General features: G+C 42.7%; 1 long non-coding RNA gene across 1 annotated transcript; it reads right to left on the reverse strand.

The window, feature by feature from the left end:
* Positions 1–3,796: 3,796 nt before the first annotated feature.
* Positions 3,797–4,815, reverse strand: LOC131343677 (uncharacterized). Its single transcript, XR_009203166.1, has 3 exons — positions 4,652–4,815; positions 4,425–4,546; positions 3,797–3,929 (listed from the first exon to the last, which is right to left on the reverse strand). It is a non-coding gene; the product is annotated as an uncharacterized LOC131343677 (long non-coding RNA).
* Positions 4,816–23,597: the final 18,782 nt, after the last annotated feature.

A 23,597-nucleotide genomic window follows, 5' to 3' on the forward strand; every position in this document is an offset into this window, starting at 1 on the left:
CATAATGTGAGATGACTGGACATTCTGGGTACCTTGGGGACGTATCCTGCCCCGGGGTGCAGGATAGCCTTAGACATACCAGGGGCAAATTCTAAGCAGTCAGGGGCGACTGATACAGCCTGCAAATCTCCTACCCTTTTAAGGGATGCCAAGGCTAAAAGCAGAGCCGTCTTTAAGGTCAGAAACTTCTCAGTGGCTGACTCTGTGGGCTCAAAGGGAGCTGCAGCAGCCCCTCCAGGACCACAGAGAGGACCTCAGCCACCGCACAGAAAGCAAAAGGATGACTACCCAAGGACAGGTTCGTGGTTTGCAGCAATGGCAGCCATGTACACATTTAAAGTAGAGGGGGACAGGCCCCGAGAAAGGCAAGACTGCAGAAACTCCAGCACCGGCCAGGCAGTGAACTGGGTCCTGATAGCACCGATCACATCTCCACTTCAGAGTGTACAACTTTATAGTGGAGGGGGCCCTAGCATTCAACAGAGTCTCCACTACCTCAGATGAGAGGCCTGCCTCTACACTGTAAAACCTAACAGTGAAATGAAATTAGTTAATTAAACTTTTTTTTTTTTAAAGTTACTTTCACTTCTGGCCAAAGTGTTAATATTTTAACTCTCTGATAGTGTCAAATTGCCAACACTCATAGTGTAGTTTGCCAACATAAAGTGTGTTTTTATACTACATGGATACATGTATTTTCACCGTTAGTGTTAAATATCCAACACCCCCAGTGTTATTTAATATCACCAGTTTACACTACATCGACACATACTGATGAATTCAATTAATTACAAAAAGGAACTAAAGCTGACTTCCAAAATAAATCACTCTAAAGACCAAAACTGTAGCAAAGGAACTTTATTTTTTAAAACAAGGTGGTCAGTCAAGGATCAGTCACCATTCATTTTATAAATGATGATGCAATAAAAGGGAAATTTAGACCAGTGAGAATAAAGGCACAATGTACAGGCCCTCATCTGTACCATATGCACTTTGTAAATCAAAAGGTTTGTTAATCTCCAGGCTATCAGCCTTAATAACATCCTTCTCTTCTCCACCCAAGACTTTGTAAGCATGACAATGTTCACTAAAATAGAAGCTTCATGACAGCAAAATAGATAACACAGTCTAACAGAAGTATCTTGGTTATTTTAGAGAATACTAGCATGTCGCTCTGAATAGAACTGCAGATGACCAGGCCTTCCCTGTACTCTGTTCCATTCAGCCTTATCCAGTTAGTTGAAAAAATGTCTTTACTGACATTTAGAAACCTTGCCAGCATCTCACCATCGTCAATATCACTCAAAATTAATGTTTTTATTGGTCCATATTCAGTGTGCTTTAATGGTGATGTCTCCCAGTGATAGGCTATAGCCATCTGATGTTTTTTTGCAAGTAATTTTGTGATGTTCTTAAAGTTTTTTAGCGTGTTTTTGAATATCCTGTGCTTTGCCTCAAATCTCATACTCCACATATGTATTAAGGGACCTATTTTTCGAATACTTGCAGGATAGTGGATCATGTAGTGATGTTTTGGTATAAGATTTCTACGTGGATACAACTGTTTAAACAACTCATGGTGTTCAGCTATTAAATATTTAAGATACACTGTCATGCCTTGAGTAATAGATGGAGAAAAAATTATGTTGAGTATCTGAAGTAAGAGGAGCAATAAATGGCAATTTTGATTATCACCAAAAATCAGAGGAAGGTTTCTAACAAGACATAGTGTTTGAATGGAATTTAGTCCAATACTGTTGCCACTGTGCTCCAAGTTAATCTTGGTGGGACAGTTCTTGCGTTCCAAGTGTCCATAGTCCAAAGCATAAATTCTGGAGAGCAATTCGTGTTTTGACAAAAATTTTTCTGAGATGTTCAAAAAGTAACTTTCTCTCATATTGTGCCACCCCTTCAAGAACATCATGCAAAATATCAAATGCAAAATTATTACAAATGTGAAAAAATTTTAAACTGTTGAGAGTGGAATTTCGTTTCAAACCAAGGACAGTGGATCCATGAGTAGCAGATGACAATTCCTTGCAATGCAACTCAAACACCTCCTTGCCACGCAAGACAATCTTTGGGTCATCCTCATTGTAAACACACTGTGCATCATCCTTTTCAATCAAACATATGTGACAGAAGTAACGACCACTGAAAGACTCAGAGAAACCTAGAATTGAATGCATCCCTAAGTTGTCCCCCGTCACCTGACATATGGTTCCATAAACCCGATCAGTAGAGATTGGAAGGTCAAGCCCATCATGCTCTAATATTTTAATATCATCAATTAAGGGCTGCAGAACAGGATCAAAGCCATATTTAAGATCTTGAGCATGAAACAGTGCTACTAAATGAATGTTCATTACTGCTGAATTTATTTTTGGTGGCAGATTTCTGAGGACGAAGTAGAGAGCACCAATCTTGTGAACACCTTGTTTTGAACCAAGTGGGTTGCAGTTTCAAAGTCATCATAGTACAACTGAATCTGAAGAGCATTTTGACGTTTAGAAAACAATGGATGTGTCTTGAAATAACTTCCATCACAGAAGTCTTCAATAAGATCAGACTTTGATGCATTAATTGTACTAAGAAGCCTACAAATATCAGCATTGCAGCACATAAATTTTAATGTTTCCAGAATGGGAATATAAACAAAAGTGTCTTTAACTCGTACCTGGTCATAAGTGCCCGTTTGTTTGTTTCTCCTAGTGTCATATCTTAAACCTAACGTGATTTCTTTTGGCTCAATAACTCCCCACTTCTCGCTAAAATATTTAGTTTCAAATATTATTTAATATTTATAATATTTATAATATTATATAATATTTAGTTTAAAATATTAGTTTTTGTTTCAGTATTAAAATGTGTCAGTGGATTGTCAAATTTATTTAGACTGTGCTCTACCGTAGATCTTATTGGATCATCAGTGGGCAAAGCCAACAACACATCATTCTTAACTTGACTGTGTATTCCTGCAGCAAGTTCTTCCAGTTCACCCACAATATTTGAAACACTGTTTGCAACACCACTGGATTGGAGTTTTGCAATGATAGAGGCACAAATGGTCTTTGTATCTACTTGAGACACACTTGATTCATTGTTTTCTAAACATTTAGAGTAGGAACGACAATCATTTGCGTCATTTAACTATGGACATGGCACTGCTTCTATGCCACTAAACTGAAAAGATGGACTGTTGGACTGATCCTGGGGTTCAACTGGAGATGTCTGGCCTGTTACAGTCTCTGTATTACTATTTAAGTTATTTTGGTGACTAAAATATTTTTTAAGTGTTTCCTGAAACCAGATAAAGTTGAAAACTGATGCCGACAGCCACCTTGTGCACAAATTAGTCTGAAATTTAAACTGGGATAGAAACCATGATAAGTTCTTAAGTGAGTTAACAATAACTGGCTGCTTGCATGCAAATCTTGACAGATGAAACACCTAAACATTCTGTATGTCACAGTTCTAAACTCCTTACCCTTGCAAACTTATACCTAGATAAACCTCAACTTTGAACAAGAGACTACAAGACCTTAACTGAGGTACAAGCAATTAGTTTCTCATAAACAAGACCTGACAAATACCACAATGTTTCTTATTGCTTACTAGTTGAGAAGCTTTGCCCGCAGTTCACAAACTCTTGGGGTCTCATTTGTTGTTCCAACATCAATGTTATAAATAGTTGTCTGGATAAAGGTGTACATCTGGGCCAGGGACTCTTCATAAGACAGGTTAAATACAAAGTGGGATTTAAACAATTCATCAAATGCAGCTAGGGAGCTGGTTCCTTGGCAAGGGATGAGCTGTTTGTCCACAACAATGTAGAACCTGTCAATTGCACTCTTGGTTCTGCCAACAGCAAGCAGGTATGGCTGCTGACCTTCTCTTCCCTTCAGGTGGTCATCAATGCTGCAGCAAGCCTGCAAAGCACACAATACCACAAAAAGACAGTGAATGCACCATTTCAAAGGAGTGACCCAAAACCTTTGATGAAACCATGTCATGATTGCTTATTTAAAAGACATTAACATTCACTCAGTTTTCAGTTTATTATATACACCTAACTAAAAGTAACTGCAATTGAATAGTTCTGTAATACATCCTACCTATAAAGTTAGTAATCCAATTTCTGCTTGAACTACTGCAGGTAAATTTTTGAAGCTGTATTTTGTAATGCCATTGAACTGCACTGTGTAACATCATATGTTTTAATGTTTCATCTATTCTCATTGATATGAACTGGGAGGACAAGTATATATTAACTGCAGATGTATTGAAACACTTCTAATAACAAAATTAGGTTCAGCACCAAGAAAAAAATACTCCAGCCAACAAAACGTCCATTATGTTAAATCAACAACTCAGTTTCAACAATAGCTCAAGCCAAAACAGGCAGAACTATTTTTAAAGTGTACCTTGTGAAAATGCACGAGTTTGTCCACAGCATCAGTGGGGTTTATTTTGACCCTCCTGCGTCCAGCTGCAGGTGGCAGGAGATGGAGAAGCAACAGCAGTTAGGCCGTATCACTGTCCCAGTCTGACAGAAAATAAGAGTTAACCAAAAAAAGAAACATCTGTGACAAAGGCCACCTCTGAGGTCTAAAGCTACATATGTTACACAAGCTATTATATGTATCCTTACTAGTTTCAGCATCTTCAAGCTGTTCAGCTGCTTTCACAAGGGAGCAGAGTTCTGCTGATGAAGTCAAGTGTTTTGTTTCTGCAATAACCTTTGACCTGAAGGATGTATCCCACCTTTCAAGCATCTTTGAGGATGTTTCAGCATTAAACATCAGCAAGAAGTCTTGGTTAACCTGTACATATAAATACATCAAAAACAAAAACTGAATTTGCATACCAAATTCATATGGAAAAAGAGTAAATATTAATATTTAGTGTGAACTTACCAATCCTTTCACATCTAAAAATCTAGGAAAGACTGTGAGGACATTAGTAGTTCTCTGTGGGTTATGCACCAGGTTTTGGCGATGTTTGAATGTCTCTTTCATCTTGTGAAAGACACTTGCTTCATCACTTGCATGAACAAGAAATGCTATAGCCTCCTTGCAGGCATCTCCCTCCAGCTGTGTCACTGTAGCAGCTGCATGTCTCCTGTGCTTTGGTCCTTGTTCAGGGCTTGAGGCTAAGGGTGGACTAGCAGATCGCTGACCTCTGTTTCTTGTGCTGGTCTTCAACCGCCAAGCTAGAAAGCCTGTACCCTTTTTAGCATCATAGAAGTGCTCCTGTGATGTTTCATTTAAAACAATTGAAAACCAGCCAACAAGAAGGAAGGGGGGGGGTCACTGATCTTGACATAACATTAGAGTCGAAAATGCAGTAATGTATGTGTCACATACACACTAACAGGCAACAGTAAACAGTAAACTAAAATTTTTTTTTTAATATATACACTATATTGCTCACCCATCCAAATAATCAGAATCAGGTGTTCCAATCACTTCCATGGCCACAGGTGTATAAAATCAAGCACCTAGGCATGCAGACTGTTTTTACAAACATTTGTGAAAGAATGGGTCGCTCTCAGGAGCTCAGTGAATTCCAGCGTGGAACTGTGATAGGATGCCACCTGTGCAACAAATCCAGTCGTGAAATTTCCTCGCTCCTAAATATTCCACAGTCAACTGTCAGCTGTATTATAAGAACGTGGAAGTGTTTGGGAACGACAGCAACTCAGCCACGAAGTGGTAGGCCACGTAAACTGACGGAGCGGGGTCAGCGGATGCTGAGGCGCATAGTGCGAAGAGGTCGCCAACTTTCTGCAGAGTCAATCGCTACAGACCTCCAAACTTCATGTGGCCTTCAGATTAGCTCAAGAACAGTGCACAGAGAGCTTCATGGAATGGGTTTCCATGGCCGAGCAGCTGCATCCAAGCCATACATCACCAAGTGCAATGCAAAGCGTCGGATGCAGTGGTGTAAAGCACGCCGCCTCTGGACTCTAGAGCAGTGGAGACGCGTTCTCTGGAGTGACGAATCGCGCTTCTCCATCTGGCAATCTGATGGACGAGTCTGGGTTTGGCGGTTGCCAGGAGAACGGTACTTGTCTGACTGCATTGTGTCAAGTTTAAAGTTTGGTGGAGGAGGGATTATGGTGTGGGGTTGTTTTTCAGGAGCTGGGCTTGGCCCCTTAGTTCCAGTGAAAGGAACTCTGAATGCTTCAGCATACCAAGACATTTTGGACAATTCCATGCTCCCAACTTTGTGGTAACAGTTTGGAGCTGGCCCCTTCCTCTTCCAACATGACTGTGCACCAGTGCACAAAGCAAGGTCCATAAAGACATGGATGACAGAGTCCTGACCTCAACCTGATAGAACACCTTTGGGATGAATTAGAGCGGAGACTGAGAGCCAGGCCTTCTCGTCCAACATCAGTGTGTGACCTCACAAATGCGCTTCTGGAAGAATGGTCAAAAATTCCCTTAAACACACTCCTAAACCTTGTGGACAGCCTTCCCAGAAGAGTTGAAGCTGTTATAGCTGCAAAGGGTGGACCGACGTCATATTGAACCCTATGGATTAGGAATGGGATGTCACTTAAGTTCATATGCGAGTCAAGGCAGGTGAGCGAATACTTTTGGCAATATAGTGTATTAATTAAATTCATTTTAGTGACTGTATAATTTTTTACTTTTGATTTGTATTTATTAATACAAGAAGTGATTTTAATATTTTGTCTATGTGTCTAATTAGAGAAGATTCCGAACTACAACTCTTAGTAAAACACATTACAGTCCAACAGCAGCACACAGATGACAAAAATTACCTTAAGATTTATTCAGCACCTCTTTTAAAACAAAAAAACAACTGAACAAAATATTCTACCTTCATGCTTAATGGAGTCTTTAATCACTACTCACATAGCCCTTTGGAGAGAAGGGATCCTTCAGAGAGGGAAACAACGTAACAATCCCCAAAAGCATACTTTTCCCTCTGACTTCGGGTTGGGATCCTCCTGTAAAAGACAATCTGTAATGATGGCAACACCCAATTGAACATTTTAGCTAAAGTAATACTAGTTCGGGCGCCAGACAGGGGTTAGCCTGTCAAAATAATTAAATGATTAACCAAATGACCCGGATTGCCATCAAATGCCACCTATTACATACAATAATCATAGATATGTAAAAAGAAAAAAAGAAATAAAGGCATATAGAAGGAAAATGTCAGTTTACGGTTTGCATATATTTTTTACAAATAGGAAACTATACATCATACATTCCACCACAATTAAACAAAAACACAAAAACTAAACAAAACCATCAAACCCACCAAAAAAAAAAACACAATCTGTGGCGATCGCGAGGTTTCTGTATTCACAGCAGCAGTTTCGAGCCTCCGGTGCTCGATTAGTTACAATTCCGACATTAAGGGAAGTTTGTTGCGGTATGCGAGTGACGAATGTGTGTGTGTGTATATGTGTGTGTGTGTGTGTGCGCGGCAAACCGTGGGCCATCCTGCCGGCAGGATCGGCTTGGGAACTTGGGACAGAGTTTCACACAGCGGATCTGGAGTGGATCTTCACCAGGGAAAAAGGGTATCCAGGTAAAGGCACTTCCCATTCACTCCTGAGACAACACGCGACTTTGTGCTGGTCCTGCGCTCGGATAATGATTTCGGCGACCCTCCGGCTTTTACTCCAGCTGTACCCCTGCGTGAGTTTGTGCTCAGCTGCTACTGGTGCAGCCACCACCCTGGACACTCGCGGCTTCTTCCTCTGATCCTTCCTCAGACGGAAAACCCACCATTTTGTTCCTAGACCGCTGTATATATCACTACCTCAGTTCCTTCCCCAAATTAAATTCCCGTTCCTATTTGCTGGCCATCATAACGTTTAGTTGGTTTCACTTCCCGCTCCGCCTTTACTGCTCCGCCACACTCTCCCCCCCTGGAGAAAACAACCCACAGTTGTTGGAAGAGGTTAGCAAGATTAAAATCCTAGAAACTCGTCATCTTCATTTAGAGATCCCTGGAATACTTCATGAAGTTTCTGCTTTTCTTGGGTGTCTACCTCTTCTGCAGTGGGACAACACGGTTTTAAATTGCACACGTGGACAGTGCACACGTGGACATCTTCCCCAGTTGCCTCCATCGCTACTCTGTAATTTAACGGGCCCAACTGCTCAATCACCCGGTAAGGTCCTTTCCATCTTGGGGCTAGTTTGGCACTAAAGTGGTGAAGTGCACTTGACTGGGGAAAATTTCTTACCCACACACGGTCTTTCTCTTTGAATACAATTTCCCTTCTCTTTTTGTTGTAGCTTCTCAGTTGTCTCTCTTGAGCTTTTCTGCAACACTCTTTTGCTCTCGTCTGCAGCTGAGATAACTGTTTAACAAGGCCATAAGAGGGTGTATCAGGGAGGAGATTCCGACCATGCAGTACCTTGTCTATTGGTCCTTGTAATTTTTGTCCCAGGTGTAGTTCTTCTGGAGACATTCCAATGGTTTCCTGTACAGCTGAGTTGATGGCAAACCTTAGCTCAGGAAGATACTGGTCCCATTTTCAGTGGTTATCCTCTACATATGCTGCAATCATTTGTTTTAAGGTACGGTTCACCCGTTCTGTCATGTTGGTTTGAGGATGATATGCTGCTGTTGTTTTTTGATTTATCCTCCATTTTGTACAGATCTCTTTGCATACAGTTGAAACAAACTGTGTGCCTTGGTCAGACAGAATGCAGTCAGGAACACCCCATCTGGTGAGAATTTCCTTCCTGAGGAGAGATGTGACAGTCTGTGCCGTGGCATTCCGCATGGGGAACAACTCAACCCATCGTGAAAAGTAATCTACAAAGACTAAAAGATATTGATGTTAGTGAGTGCTGCGGGGCAGGGGTCCCATGATGTCCTACATGACCACTCAAAGGATGTGAATGATAATGTTGTAGGATGGTTGGGATCACACTTCTGGGAATATACACTCGAAAAATGTACTTGGCCACTGGGCAGGTGAGTCTTGTGACATAATTTATCTTCAATTACATCAAACTTTATTTTAAGAAGGTTATCGTCGTTGGCCTGTTCTTGAAATATTTGTGCAATTTCTGCATCTTTGTGTTGTTCCTCCCAGATGACAGCATCAGTGACTGGAAACTCTGGATCTTCTTTCTGGGTGGAATACAGATGGCATTCAGGTCTGGAGTGTATGCGGGAGTGTATTTTCTAGTTCCCACACTACTGCCAAGCATTCTTTCTCTGTCACGGAATAGTTTACCTCTGCTTTGTTCAATGTCCTACTCCCATAGGCGATTACCTCCTCCAGACCGCTGTTTTTCCTTTGGGCCAAAACTGCACCGAGTCCAGTGTCGCTGGCATCAGTATAGACCACAAATGGTCATTGCAGATCAGGATGACCTAATATGGGAGGTGAAATTAGACAGGCTTTCAACTGGTCAAAAGCTTCCTAACATTGCTGTGTCCACTGAAATGGGCGACCCTTTTTCTTTAGCGCATTGATAGTTTCAGCGACCTGAGAGAAGTTGGGCACAAATCTGTGGTACCATCCTGAAAGTCCTAGAAAACGTTGAACTTCTTTCAGGTTGGTGGGGACAGGGTAAGAACGTATGGCTTCCACTTTACTTGGGTCTGCTGTAATGCCTTTGATGTTCACCACATGACCAAGGAATGTCAGTTCGTCCAGACAGAATTTGCTCTTTTTCAGGTTGATGGTTAAACCAGCAGTTTGCAATCTGGAAAGGACAGTTTGGAGATCCTGGAGATGCTGGTTCAGAGATGGGGAGTATACAATGACCAATGTATACAAAACATATTTTCGCTCTTAATTCTCCAAGAACAGTTTCCATCAACCTCTGAAATGTTGCTGGAGCATTTTTCAGTCCAAAAGGCATCACATTAAACCGGTATAACCCAGAGGAGGTGATGAAGGCGGTCTTAGATTTACTTTCAGGGTCCATCCTCACCTGCCAGTAACCACTGTTCAGGTCAATAGTGGAAAAGATAACTGCTCCTGAGAGAGACTCTAAAATATCAGTGATGTTAGGTAGAGGATAAGCATCTCTCTCAGTGATGGCATTTACCTTACGGTAATCAACACAAAACCTCAACCTCCCATCCTTCTTCGGGACCAACACCACTGGTGAGGCCCAAGCAGAGTAAGACGGTTCCACTATGCCATTTTCCAGCATTTCTTTAAGTTGTTCCTTTACAACTGCTTGTTTCTCAGGGGATAGTCAATATGGCCGTTGCTTTATGGGAACTGGGTGAGTGGTGTAAATACAATGTTGAAGAACAGTCGTCCTTCCAAGCTGAAGAGTGCAGACTTTTGGGTTGGTTTGTAGAAGATGAAGTAAGTGTTGTTTTTCTTCCAGAGGTAAGTGAGCTTCATGAACAGCCATCTCTATCAAGGTTTGGTCATCCAGATAGGTTAATGGTGGTGATGGTGTGAATTGAAATGGAGGAATAGAGCCAAGTAGTGAAAGTGTTTTGTTTGAATGTGGAGTTTGGGAATTCATTTCCAAATGTGGGGATCTTCCAACAGGAACACTGGCATATTCTGGTTGAAAAGGATACTCTTCCTTGGGGTTTGCCTTGAATGAATATTTCTGGTCAGCTACATTAATCTGCAGACCACTGGAATAAATGAAGTCCAGGCCTAAGACAACAGAATAAACCAGGGCCTTGGAGGTGAGAATGGCAGCATAAGTAGGAAAGGTTTTGTGGTGAAGTGTGATCTGAACACTTGTCCATCCTAAAGGCACTTCGGAGAGACTCACATGGAGAAGGGTATAACTTGCTCCCGTATCCAAGATAGCTTTTCCTCTCCAATCTCCAATATGAACGGGTACGACCAACTGTTGAGGTATGGAAACAAACTTATTAGTGGCAGACTTATTGGATGACTTTGTAGGAAGTGAAATTGACAGGGCATTACTGGATGGTGATACTCCATGCTTCTGTGGCTGGAAAGAACATTTATTTCCTGCAGATGGATGCTGACTGGATGACTGGGTCGACTGTAGGGAGGAATAGAGTGGACAGTTACCTGGTGGATGCTGTCCTTTACATCTCCAGCACTGGACTGGTGGCCTTTCAACAGCTCGATTGACAGTAGGTCTCTGTGGTTGAGTCATCCGTCCTTCATAGTGTAACTGCACATAATCTTTCTCCAGCTGAAAGCCTAGTTTCACCAACTCATCCACTGTATTTACTCTGCCACGAAGTTGGCTGGCTAGGTAAGGCTTGATGTTTTTGAGAATCATTTTTACTAGCTCACTCTCCGTTAGCGAGGGTTTCCACTGTTTACACAGTGGTCTGAATGAGAAAGCAAAGTCTCTGATTGATTCCTTTTCTGCCTGTGTTCTAGTTCGGACCCTCTCCGCCAGCTCATCTTCATAGTCCTCAGAGAGGAAGGCTGAGAGAAAAGCAGTTTCAAACTCGTTCCAGGTAGTAATAGAAGATCGCACAACTTCCCACCAATCACGTGCCATGCCATATAGGACAGTGCGGAAGGTAGCCAAGAGGTCAGCATCAGTCAGGGGATGTAAGGCCACAAAGTCCTGACAGCGAGCTAGATACAACAGTGGATCAGGATCATCTGAAGGTCTTCCAAATGTTGGAAAAGTTAGTTTTAAATGATCACTTTTGACAGCAAGCTGTGGGAGTGTCAGTGGAGCAGTCACTGAAGGAGCAGACAAAAGACTGGTTCTGTGTGCCAATACTGGTGAGGTCTTTGAAAGGTCTGCCACTTGCTTTTCATGTGTTTTGAAATATTTCCTCATTTCCAAATGAAGATCCTTCAGGTGGTCTCTGGTCACTGCTACAGTGCTGAATCTCTTTGGAAAGGTTTTCATGAATCTTCCCACCTTCTTGTGTAGCTCGAATATCCTTTTGTAATTCCACCTGAACCTGTTTGACCATGAAGCGAACCTCTGAAATTAAGGTAATTTCACTTCTCTGGACTTCTTCTGTCACCATCACCTTCAGGGCTTTTGTCAGTTGATCTGTGCTTTCTCCCTCATCCTGTCTCCATGCAGTTACTGTATCCAAGATTTGCTGATGGTTGTATTCCACCTTTGCAGCCAGTGTTGCAAGCTTTTCCTCATGTAAAGAAATGGATTTTGCAGATTCTTGGGTAAGTTCTTTCACAGCTTTTTCTTGCCGTTTTATGCAGTCAATTAACTGATCCCAGTTTCCTTGAACATGGGCGGTGAGCTGATGGATTTCTCTTCCTGGAGTAGGAAGGTAGCCAGGGAGGTCATGCTGCATCGCTGAGGAGGGAGGTGAATCTCCAGCGGAGGCACTGGTACACAGTTGCATCGGGTCAGGCTCACAAGAAGGACTGCCACCTGGAGGTGTGGTGGAAAAATGCACTTGGGACCTGGGGTGGGGCGCAAGGTGTGTGGATGTGGAGTGATAGCTGGGAACCTGAATAGGTGGAGGAAATTGTCTTTGTTGCACGGGTGGCCAACGCGGAGTGTCTATGTCTGGGAGATCAATTTCCACAGAAGTTGAGGGGGAAAGGGGAGTAGTGGCCATGTTTGTATGGTGTTTGTAAATTTGTGGGCAAATAATTAAAATGATTAACCAAATGACCCGGATTGCCGTCAAATGCCACCTATTACATACAATAATCATAGATATGTATAAAGAAAAAAAAGAAATAAAGGCACATAGAAGGAAAATGTCAGTTTACGGTTTGCATATATTTTTTACAAATAGGAAACTATACATCATACATTCCACCACAATTAAACAAAAACACAAAAACTAAACAAAACCATCAAACCCTCCAAAAAAAAACACAATCTGCGGCGATCGCGAGGTTTCTGTATTCACAGCAGCAGTTTCGAGCCTCCGGTGCTTGATTAGTTACAGTTCCGACATTAAGGAAAGTTTGTTGCGGTATGCGAGTGACGAATGTGTGTGTGTGTATATGTGTGTGTGTGCGCGGCAAACCGTGGGCCATCCCACCGGCAGCGTCGGCTTGGGAACTCGGGACAGAGTTTCACACAGCGGATCTGGAGTGGATCTTCACCAGGGAAAAAGGGTATCCAGGTAAAGGCACTTCCCATTCACTCCTGAGACAACACGCGACTTTGTGCTGGTCCTGCGCTCGGATAATGATTTCGGCGACCCTCCGGCTTTTACTCCAGCTGTACCCCTGCGTGAGTTTGTGCTCAGCTGCTACTGGTGCAGCCACCACCCTGGACACTCGCGGCTTCTTCCTCTGATCCTCCCTCAGATGGAAAACCCACCATTTTGTTCCTAGACCGCTGTATATATCACTACCTCAGTTCCTTCCCCAAATTAAATTCCCGTTCCTATTCGCTGGCCGTCATGACGTTCAGTTTGGTTTCACTTCCCGCTCCGCCTGACCACGGTAAAGTTAGTTTTACATTTGCATATTCAATAGCTGCTTAAATAAGCCCGCAAATAAGATACACACATATACATACATTATATTGCCAAAAGTATTCGCTCACCCATCCAAATAATCAGAATCAGGTGTTCCAATCACTTCCATGGCCACAGGTGTATAAAATCAAGCACTTAGGCATGCAGACTGTTTTTACAAACATTTGTGAAAGAATGGGTCGCTCTCAGGAGCTCAGTGAATTCCAGCGTGGAACTGTGATAGGATGCCACCTGTGCAACAAATCCAGTCGTGAAATTTCCTCGCTCCTAAATATTCCACAGTCAACTGTCAGCTGTATTATAAGAACGTGGAAGTGTTTGGGAACGACAGCAACTCAGCCATGAAGTGGTAGGCCACGTAAACTGACGGAGCGGGGTCAGCGGATGCTGAGGCGCATAGTGCGAAGAGGTCGCCAACTTTCTGCAGAGTCTATCGTTACAGACCTCCAAACTTCATGTGGCCTTCAGATTAGCTCAAGAACAGTGCGCAGAGAGCTTCATGGAATGGGTTTCCATGGCCGAGCAGCTGCATCCAAGCCATACATCAACAAGTGCAATGCAAAGCGTCGGATGCAGTGGTGTAAAGCACGCCGCCACTGGACTCTAGAGCAGTGGAGACGCATTCTCTGGAGTGACGAATCGCGCTTCTCCATCTGGCAATCTGATGGACGAGTCTGGGTTTGGCGGTTGCCAGGAGAACGGTACTTGTCTGACTGCATTGTGCCAAGTGTAAAGTTTGGTGGAGGGGGGATTATGGTGTGGGGTTGTTTTTCAGGAGCTGGGCTTGGCCACTTTGAATGCTTCCAAGACATTTTGGACAATTCCATGCTCCCAACTTTGTGGGAACAGTTTGGAGCTGGCCCCTTCCTCTTCCAACATGACTGTGCACCAGTGCACAAAGCAAGGTCCATAAAGACATGGATGACAGAGTCTGGTGTGGATGAACTTGACTGGCCTGCACAGAGTCCTGACCTCAACCCGATAGAACACCTTTGGGATGAATTAGAGCGGAGACTGAGAGCCAGGCCTTCTCGTCCAACATCAGTGTGTGACGTCACAAATGCACTTCTGGAAGAATGGTCAAAAATTCCCATAAACACACTCCTAAACCTTGTGGACAGCCTTCCCAGAAGAGTTGAAGCTGTTATAACTGCAAAGGGTGGACTGACGTCATATTGAACCCTATGGATTAGGAATGGGATGTCACTTAAGTTCATATGCGAGTCAAGGCAGGTGAGCGAATACTTTTGGCAATATAGTGTATATTTCCTCTCTACATAGTCTTTAAGCTACACCCTCTTTTTTCCTGAGTAAGCGCTTACATTAAACAAATTTTGAAAGCATAATCCCTATTGTTCTCTACAGCGTAAGGACTGATTTAGGGATTATCGCAAAGTGCAGCCCACTGACAAAAAGCGTAGAACGATATTGATTTTCCCTTCTCTTCAGCGTCTGAAGGATCAAACAACTACGTTGCCAACTAGAAATGCCAGACTGATAAAATATGAATTTTTAACAAAAATGCAGCAACATTTTTTTTTTCATTTTAAACATTAGCATACACAATGGATTGAATGATAATTAAATACATTTAAAACTATAGGGCTTTAACAAGCAAAATAATGTAATTGTTTGATAAGCCTATTCAAAATAACTATTTAAAAGTTTAAACTTTTCTGTGTGTTTTTATTACTGCAAGAGAGTTACATGTTTATAATATTTATATGCAAATTATTCTAGAATCTAAAATTATTAAATCAAAATGAGCCTCATACGTTAACTGAACAAAACTATACATTTGTCAATTTTGAATTAATTTTTTTTAAAGATTCGTATTTTAAAATTCTGTATTAAAAAAACCTATTAAAAATCTGTACTTTTGGCAATATAGTGTATATACATTTTTTTCTACATTTTTGATTTTTAAAAAATTAAATAGCTTCTTAACCAAAGAAGATGGACAAATGCCACTCATACCACCATGGACAGTTCCCCCTCATGTACTTACTACACCCTTTTGTTTTACAGTTCACTCATTTTTTAAATTTTTTGTACAATTTTGATTAAAAAAAAATTCAATAGCTTCTTAACCAAAAGAGTTGGAGAAATGCCACTCATACCACCATGGACAGTTCCCCCTCACCTACTTACTACACCCTTTTGTTTTACAGTTCACTCATTTTTTAATTTTTTTCTACATTTTTGATTTTTTAAAAATTCAATAGATTCTTAACCAAAAGACCATACCTGTCACAAACACCAGAGACAAACAGAGTAGTTAAACCCCGGAAGGGTATGTTTATTGAACACAGAAAGCGGGTGGAAAAGGAAAGAGGGGAATACTCAGCTTGGCACACACGGTGACTGGAAGATGGAGGCAGATGGAACCAAGATGAAATGATAACACGGAGGAAGGAGGTATGTGGCGATGGAGAAATTATCAGAAAGGCAAGGATAGCGGAGTTAAAGCTATATGGGAATGCTTTAGACTATAGCTAATGCTATGGCTAGCGAGTCAGCGTCTACTTGTGAGACCAGACGAGGAAGGGGTGAGAAAGTGGTGAATAAATATGGGAGTGTGTGCACAGGGAACAAGGTGCAGGTGAACTCAATTAAAATTCAGGTGAGTGAGTGCGCTGGCGAAGGGTGGAGTCCAGCTGTCGGCAGCGCGGTGGACGACCTCGACCACGCGGGGCTGGGCATTCAGGGTGGTGGGCATGGAAATCCTCAAGGAGATTGGGATCCAGAATGTCCCCCTGGGGAACCCACGATCTTTCCTCTGGCCCATACCCCTCCCAGTCGACGAGGTATTTGAGACGGCCACCACGACGCCGGGATCTCAGGATCTCCTGGACCGTATACACAGAGGCGTCCTCGACCACCATAGGGAGAGGGGGATCAGTGGCGGCACCAGACTCTGTGGAGGGAGAAGGAGAGACAGATGAAACGAAAGGTTTGAGGAGGGAAACATGAAACGTAGGGTGAATTTTATAATGAGGAGGTAGTTGGAGTTTAACGGTGACAGGGTTAACCAGTTCGGTGATGGTGAACGGCCCGATGAATTTGGGGCTGAGCTTCTTACAGGGCAGATGCAGCCTGATGTCCCGGGTCGATAGCCAGACTTTTTACCCCGGTTGGTACTGGGGTGCGTCGGTCCTGCGGGTGTCTGCCAGTTGTTTATGGCGGTTCACGGCCTGCTGCAGCCTCTGATTGGCGGAGTTCCAGACTCTCTCGCTCTGCTGGAACCAGTGTTGGACTGAGGGTACTGTGGAGGGTTCATCTGACCAGGGAAACAGCGGAGGTTAGTAACTGAGAATGCACTGGAAGGGAGTTAGACCAGTAGTAGCCTGATGAAGGGAGTTCTGTGCATACTCGGCCCATGGGATGAAGCGGTGCCAGGAGTCTTGCTGGTGGTGGCAGAAAGTCCGCAAGTATCGACTGACCTCCTGAATTTTCCACTCCGTCTGGCCGTTGGACTGGGGATGATAGCCAGAGGTCAGGCTGATCGTCACACCTAGGCAGCGGAAGAAGGCTTTCCAGACTCGGGACACGAATTGTGGCCCTCGGTCCGAGACAATGTCTTCTGGTATGCCGAAGTTCCAGAACAGGTGTTGGAATAGACTTTCGGCGGTCTCTAAGGCTGTGGGGAGGCCTTTTAGAGGGATGAGGCGGCAAGCCTTAGAAAACTGATCCACTGCCACCAAGATGCAGGTGTGACTGTCTGAGGCAGGTAGATCTGCGATGAAGTCTATTCCTAGGTGTGACCAGGGGCATTGAGGAATGGCTAATGGCACCAGCTTACCGGATGGGAGATGCCTAGGGGTTTTGGCCATGGCACACTCCTGGCAGCCCCTGACGTACCTTCTGACATCCGATGCCAGATCCGGCCACCAGTACTTGTCCTGCAGGAGCGAGAGAGTCTGACTGATGCCAGGATGCCCAGTACCCAGGGAGGAGTGAGCCGACTGAATCAGGCATTGACGGAGGGACGATGGAATGTAAGTGAGGTTGGGAGGACATTCGGAAGGGGTCAGCTCGGAGTCACTGGCTGATGCGATTTTGTCTTCCAATCCCCATTGAATCGGAGAGAGCAGCATGCTAGGGGGCAGTATAGGCTCAGGCTGTTTGGAGGGAGCGTCCGGAGAGTGGAGGCGGGAAAGAGCGTCCGCTTTAATGTTCTTGGTCCCCGGGCGATAGGTGACTTTAAAGTCAAACCGGGTGAAGAACAGAGCACACCAGGCCTGATGTGGGTTAAGTCGTTTGGCATCACGCAGGTATTGAAGGTTCTTGTGGTCGGTGATGACTGTGAATGGGTGATGTGCTCCCTCCAACCAGTGTCTCCACTCCTCCAAGGCTAACTTGATGGCCAGCAACTCTCTGTTCCCTACATCGTAGTTTTGTTCGCAGGCGGAGAGCTTCTTAGAGAAGTAAACACATGGATGGAACCGTGCCGGACTACCATGCACTTGCGACAGAACTGCCCCCACCCCGGTGGTAGAAGCATCCACCTCCACTATGAAGGGGAGATCCGGGTCCGGATGAATCAGGAGTGGTGCTGAGGTGAACAGACGCTTCAGGAGGTTAAAGGCTCGATCGGCTTCAGGGACCCACTGGAGGGTCTTGGGTTCCTTCCGAAGGAGATTTGTGAGGGGGGCAATGACGGAACTATAGCCTCTAATGAACCTCCGGTAGAAGTTGGAGAAGCCGAGGAACCTTTGTAGCTCCTTCACGGTGGTGGGAACTGGCCAGGAGGTGATGGCTTCCACCTTACCCTCTTCCATCTTGATGCCATCGGGGCTAATGACATAACCTAAGAAGCCGGTGGATCGGAGATGGAAAGAGCACTTCTCGGCTTTAAGGTAGAGGTGATGTTGCCGGAGGGTTTGGAGAACGGTTTTAACGTGGTGAACGTGCTCGGCCTCGTTCCGTGAGTACACCAGGATGTCATCGATATAGACCAGGACGAAGTGGTGGAGGTACTCACGGAACAGCTCGTTCATGTAGCCTTGAAAGACCGAGGGGGCGTTGACCAGGCCGTACGGCATAACGAGGTACTCGTAGTGCCCCGTGGGAGTCACGAATGCCGTCTTCCACTCATCCCCTTCCCGGATCCGGATCAGGAGATCCGGCTTGGTGAAGATCCGGGCCCCTCTAAGCTGCTCAAGAGCCGCTGGGACGAGTGGAAGGGGATATCAATATTTCACTGTTACCTGGTTGAGAGCATAGTAGTCAATGCAGGGACGGAGTCCGCCATCCTTCTTGGCCACGAAGAAAAAACTTGAGGCCGCCAGGGACTTGGATGGCCGAATGTAGCCCTGCTTAAGTGCTTCTTGGATGTAGTCTTCCATAGCCTGATGTTCCGGTAGTGACAGAGAGTAGACTTTGCCTTTGGGTACTGGGGCATTGGGAAGGAGATCGATGGCACAGTCCCATGGTCGATACGGAGGCAGTTGGGATGCCTGGCGAGGGCAGAACACATCCCTGTAGTCCGAGTACTGAGGAGGAACGGACAGGAGTTGCTGTAGGTGGGGACTTTCAATGGACGTAGACTGGAGAGATAAAGAGGGAGGCTCAAGACCCTGGAGGGGGAGATTGGGAAAACATCTGTGGAAACCCACTTGTCTCCCCACTTCAGAACCTCACCAGTGGCCCAGGAGATCACCCAAGCCAGGGACACCCAAGTACAATCACCAAAGTGGACCTCTCCAGAACCAGGAAGTGGATGTCTTCAGAGTGCAGGGCGCTGACCTTCATGCCGATGGGCCCTACCGAGTAGTTAAACCCCGGAAGGGTATGTTTATTGAACACAGAAAGCGGGTGGAAAAGGAAAGAGGGGAATACTCAGCTTGGCACACACAGTGACTGGAAGATGAAGGCAGATGGAACCAAGATGAGATGATAACGCGGAGGAAGGAGGTATGTGGCAATGGAGAAATTATCAGAAAGGCAGGAATAGCGGAGGAATCGCTGGCGAAGGGTGGAGTCCGGTGCACCCGTAACAATACCACCTTGGACAGTTCCCTGTTCTGTATTTTCTACACTTTTTTTTATTTTTGCATTTTAATCAATTTTTACTATTTTTTTTTAATTCAATAGCTCCTTAATCAAAGGATATTGAGAAATGCCACTTATAGTACCATGGACAGTTCCCCCTCCTGTATTGACTACACTTTCTATTTTTGCATTTCACTCAACTTTGACTATTTTTATTATATCTTTTATTATTATAGCACATTACAAAATTACAAAATTCAATTGCTTCCAAAAAAGATGGAGAGATGCCACTAATATTGTCACTCACATTTTATTTTTGTATTTCAGTAATTTTTGTGCAATATATTGTACTTACATTGTACTACTCAACTACTGTGTTGATCTGCTTGCATTGGAGTCATGACATATAAAATAATGAGTGACCCAATCCTTCAAAATTTAATGACGTCAATAACAACCACTACAGGAACACCACCTTCCCTACAATATTTACTAATGATAATTTCAACAGAGCTCAGGATACAAAGGACTGACAGATAACACATCAACAACAATAACAGCACATTCTGGGTACAATGAAAACTAATGAAAATAGTTTGCAAACTTTCAAAATTTCAAATAAAGCTAGTAAAGTAACCTATGCAAGCACAACAAAATTGCAAGCTACTGAATTAAATCCTGATTTAAAATTAGCACAGACAGAAAGCAGACAAAAAGGACCTCAGCCACTTCAATAACGGACTGTCCTCTCTGTTGCGGTCAGTAAAGTGCCTCTGCTCCCTGAAGGCCAACAGAGAGACTGAGGAGAAGCTTTTCTTCTTTTTGTGTATCACAGGAGGTCCTTACAGTTCTGTAGTCTTATATAAAGATCTGTCTCACAGACAGATCTTTGGGTTAAGATACATTGAAGATCAACCAGCTAACATCGCTGTTGAAGACCCGCTACACTGCTACCTTCAATAAATTCTTCTCCCCACAAGAACTGTGGTCAAGCTTACTTATTTTATGTATTAGAGAAATCTAATACATTGGCGAGCCACCCAAACCACTGCTCAGCCAAATACAGCAAAATCTAACAACACAACCACATTTGCAGATTGCACAGATCTGCACATTTGCACATTGTACAGTTACACGATTTGTACAGTAATATATCTTATTCTGCACTACTTTTTACATTTCACATCCACATCTTTATATATATATTTTTTACACATTTATACATATACTTATTTTATCTTATTTTTTTATTTTATTTCATTGTAAATTAAATTTATATTCTTATATTCTAGATTTTATATCTTATATCTTATGTCTTGTCTTTCTATTGTTATTTTGGCTCCTTGCTCCTTTCTCTTTCTATTTCACTGCATATCATACTGTGTATCATTATGTATGTGACAAATAAAATTTGAATTTGGCATTCTCACTGGCTACTTTTTTGTGGTTCTTTATAGGTCTGTGAAAATTCAGTCCTGATTGCCAGCCGTTGGGTGTAATATACACAATATACATTTAACTGTATACTCTAATTAATTTGCTGTATAGTAAATTAATATTAGCTACTTAAAAATGACAAACATATTTTCAGATCAAATTTTAGCTATAAAATATGTCCACAAATGTCCCGACCATGCCATACTAATACAAAACAAAGATATTCCTTATGATAACCCTCAAGATCTTTAAAAAAACTTTAAAAAAATCCTGTGCTCTACAACTTTGAATTGTTTTCAACTTGACTTTAAATATTAACACTTGATACTGTTAAAATTATAAACAGTGCAAATTGATAAAGCTACCACGGACATAAAATATAATGTTAAAGGTGAAAAGTGTGCTAACTCCTTCTCTATTCAATTAAGGGTCATAAGTTGATTGCTATTGGTTGATTAGGGGCCAATCAGTGACCTGGCATTCTTCAAATTCGAAAAAGATACATTTTTATTGGTTTACAGATGTCCACTGAGATGGACATTAAACTTTAAAAAAATCCTGTGCGCTACAACTTTGAATTGTTTTCAAATTGACTTTAAATATTAACACTTGATACTGTTAAAATTATAAACATACTGTATCATGCACGGCAAAATACACTTTTCAAATTACAAAGAAACCCAGCATCAACAGAAAAATCAAAATTACAGTCATCCAAAGAGGAAAGATTGAACCCAAAAGAACCCAAAAAAAATTTAGACCAGCAACAAATTTACGTCGAGGGAAAATTGCACTGTTAGTACAAAAGGGAGTGAGCCAAGAGTATTATCGGCGGTTAAAACACACTCCTAGAGCTGAGCTCTTGGCTGGAAACAACACAAGAAGCTTAAGCAAAGACATACTAAAAGTAATAAGTTCTGAAGGCAAAAAGCAATCACGTCTTCACAATGACATCCTCATGGAGATGTACATGACACAGAACATTATGAGAGAATGTGACAACAAATTTTATCGCATGCCTGGGTAAATACAGCACTTTCAAGTGGATCCCTTTGGAGTGCATTTATATACAGAAACTGGAATCAGCATTTTGGTGCAACATCTGCGTCGAAAGGCTCCAGTAAGTTTGTATCTTGATGCAACAGGAAATGTGGTCACAAAAATACCCAACCAAAAAAAGCGTGTCCTCTACTACTCTCTGACTCTACCAGGAGGGGGTCATAATGCACCACCTCTTCCAGTAAGTGAAATGTTAACAAATGAACATTCCATTCCACCCATCACAAACTGGATCTTGAAATTCTTACTGCAGGTATTACAATACACAATACTACGAATCCATAAAGTAGAAACAGACTACAGCTGGGCATTAATGCAAAGTGTCCTCATTGGATTCAACAAAGAAAGTGTTGTTAGTTACCTGGAAAGAGCCTTTGCCATTTGCAGCGGGAAAAAAACTGGGAATGAAATTAGCAGCTTCACAGTTCTCCACCATTGTTCAGCTCATATATTAAAAGCCGTTGCACAGGTCACTGGAAGAAAAACTGATGACAAAGGACTGAAACAATTTATCATTTTCGGATTTGCAAGGCTGCAGAACACAGCATCACTAGGAGCAGCAATGAACATTTTCAGACCACTATGCACAGTTTTGTTAGCAACCCACCTTACAAAGACCGTGCAAAAGAATCTTGCAGTTATAAAAAAGATAATCAGAGAATCAGGGGAAGAAAATTATGAAGACTTGGAGAAAATCAGGGAGTGTGCTCTAACTGAAACAGATGAACAAAAAGGTCATGCATACACAATTCTGAGCAGATCTCCATTCTCCATCTATTTCAAAAAGGCAATTGATGAAATCAAGGAAGCTCAGACAACTGAACAGGATCACAGTGAATTAACAGAGGTTAACCCATACTTTTGCCCTGCAATTGTAAATTCTATTGTTTCACACTATATGGGCATCATCCCCTTGTGGAGCGGCATGCTTCTTGGAAATTTACGGAGGTATGCAGTTGATGTAGAGGAGGCTGTTCAAGAACCATGTATGACAAGGGACACAAACTGCCATGTCAAAAACTGGTTTGGCATTGTAAAACAGCAGATTATATTAAAAGAAAGATGCCTAAGACCTGGAAATTTTGTCAGAAAGTTGTATCGTTACAACGGTAAGGACGGTACACTGAACATGTCCTCCAGCATAAACTGACTGAGGAGTTAATATTGAAACCCCTTCAACCAAGACACATCAGTCAGTCTCAGGAGGGATGGTCCAAAAGAGATGTAACAAAAGCTCAAAATTTAAAATCAAGGTATTTCACAGCTCCACATCGTACTCCATTTGTGGTTCTATTTGTGGTTGATCCTCAGCGTGGAACGGATGAAATACAGGAAGCAAAAGAAGCAGCCCATCGATTTGGTTAAATCACTGAAATAAAAAGAAAGTGTATAACACACATTTTAATGTTTTTACCTCATGCTTTGACAAATGGTAAACTCCTAAATCCACTTCAGAAAAATGTAAAAATGACGTAAAAGTTGAAACTCATAATTCATTAGTTGATCAGCTATAAATGTGTAATGCTTAACCAAACAACATTTTTTCAACAACAGACAGTACTTCAGGATGCGACTAAATAGACTTGGAAAGCAAGACTGGGTTAACAAAAAATGGACACCAGGCCAAATTAGACATACTTTCCAGGCAGATGCCACAAGCTGTCTTTGAGTCTTTGTCATGCAGGTAATGTTTACATCTATGATTA

The sequence above is a fragment of the Hemibagrus wyckioides genome, linkage group LG22, assembly GCF_019097595.1.
Source record: "Hemibagrus wyckioides isolate EC202008001 linkage group LG22, SWU_Hwy_1.0, whole genome shotgun sequence".
NCBI classification, from domain to species: domain Eukaryota; kingdom Metazoa; phylum Chordata; class Actinopteri; order Siluriformes; family Bagridae; genus Hemibagrus; species Hemibagrus wyckioides.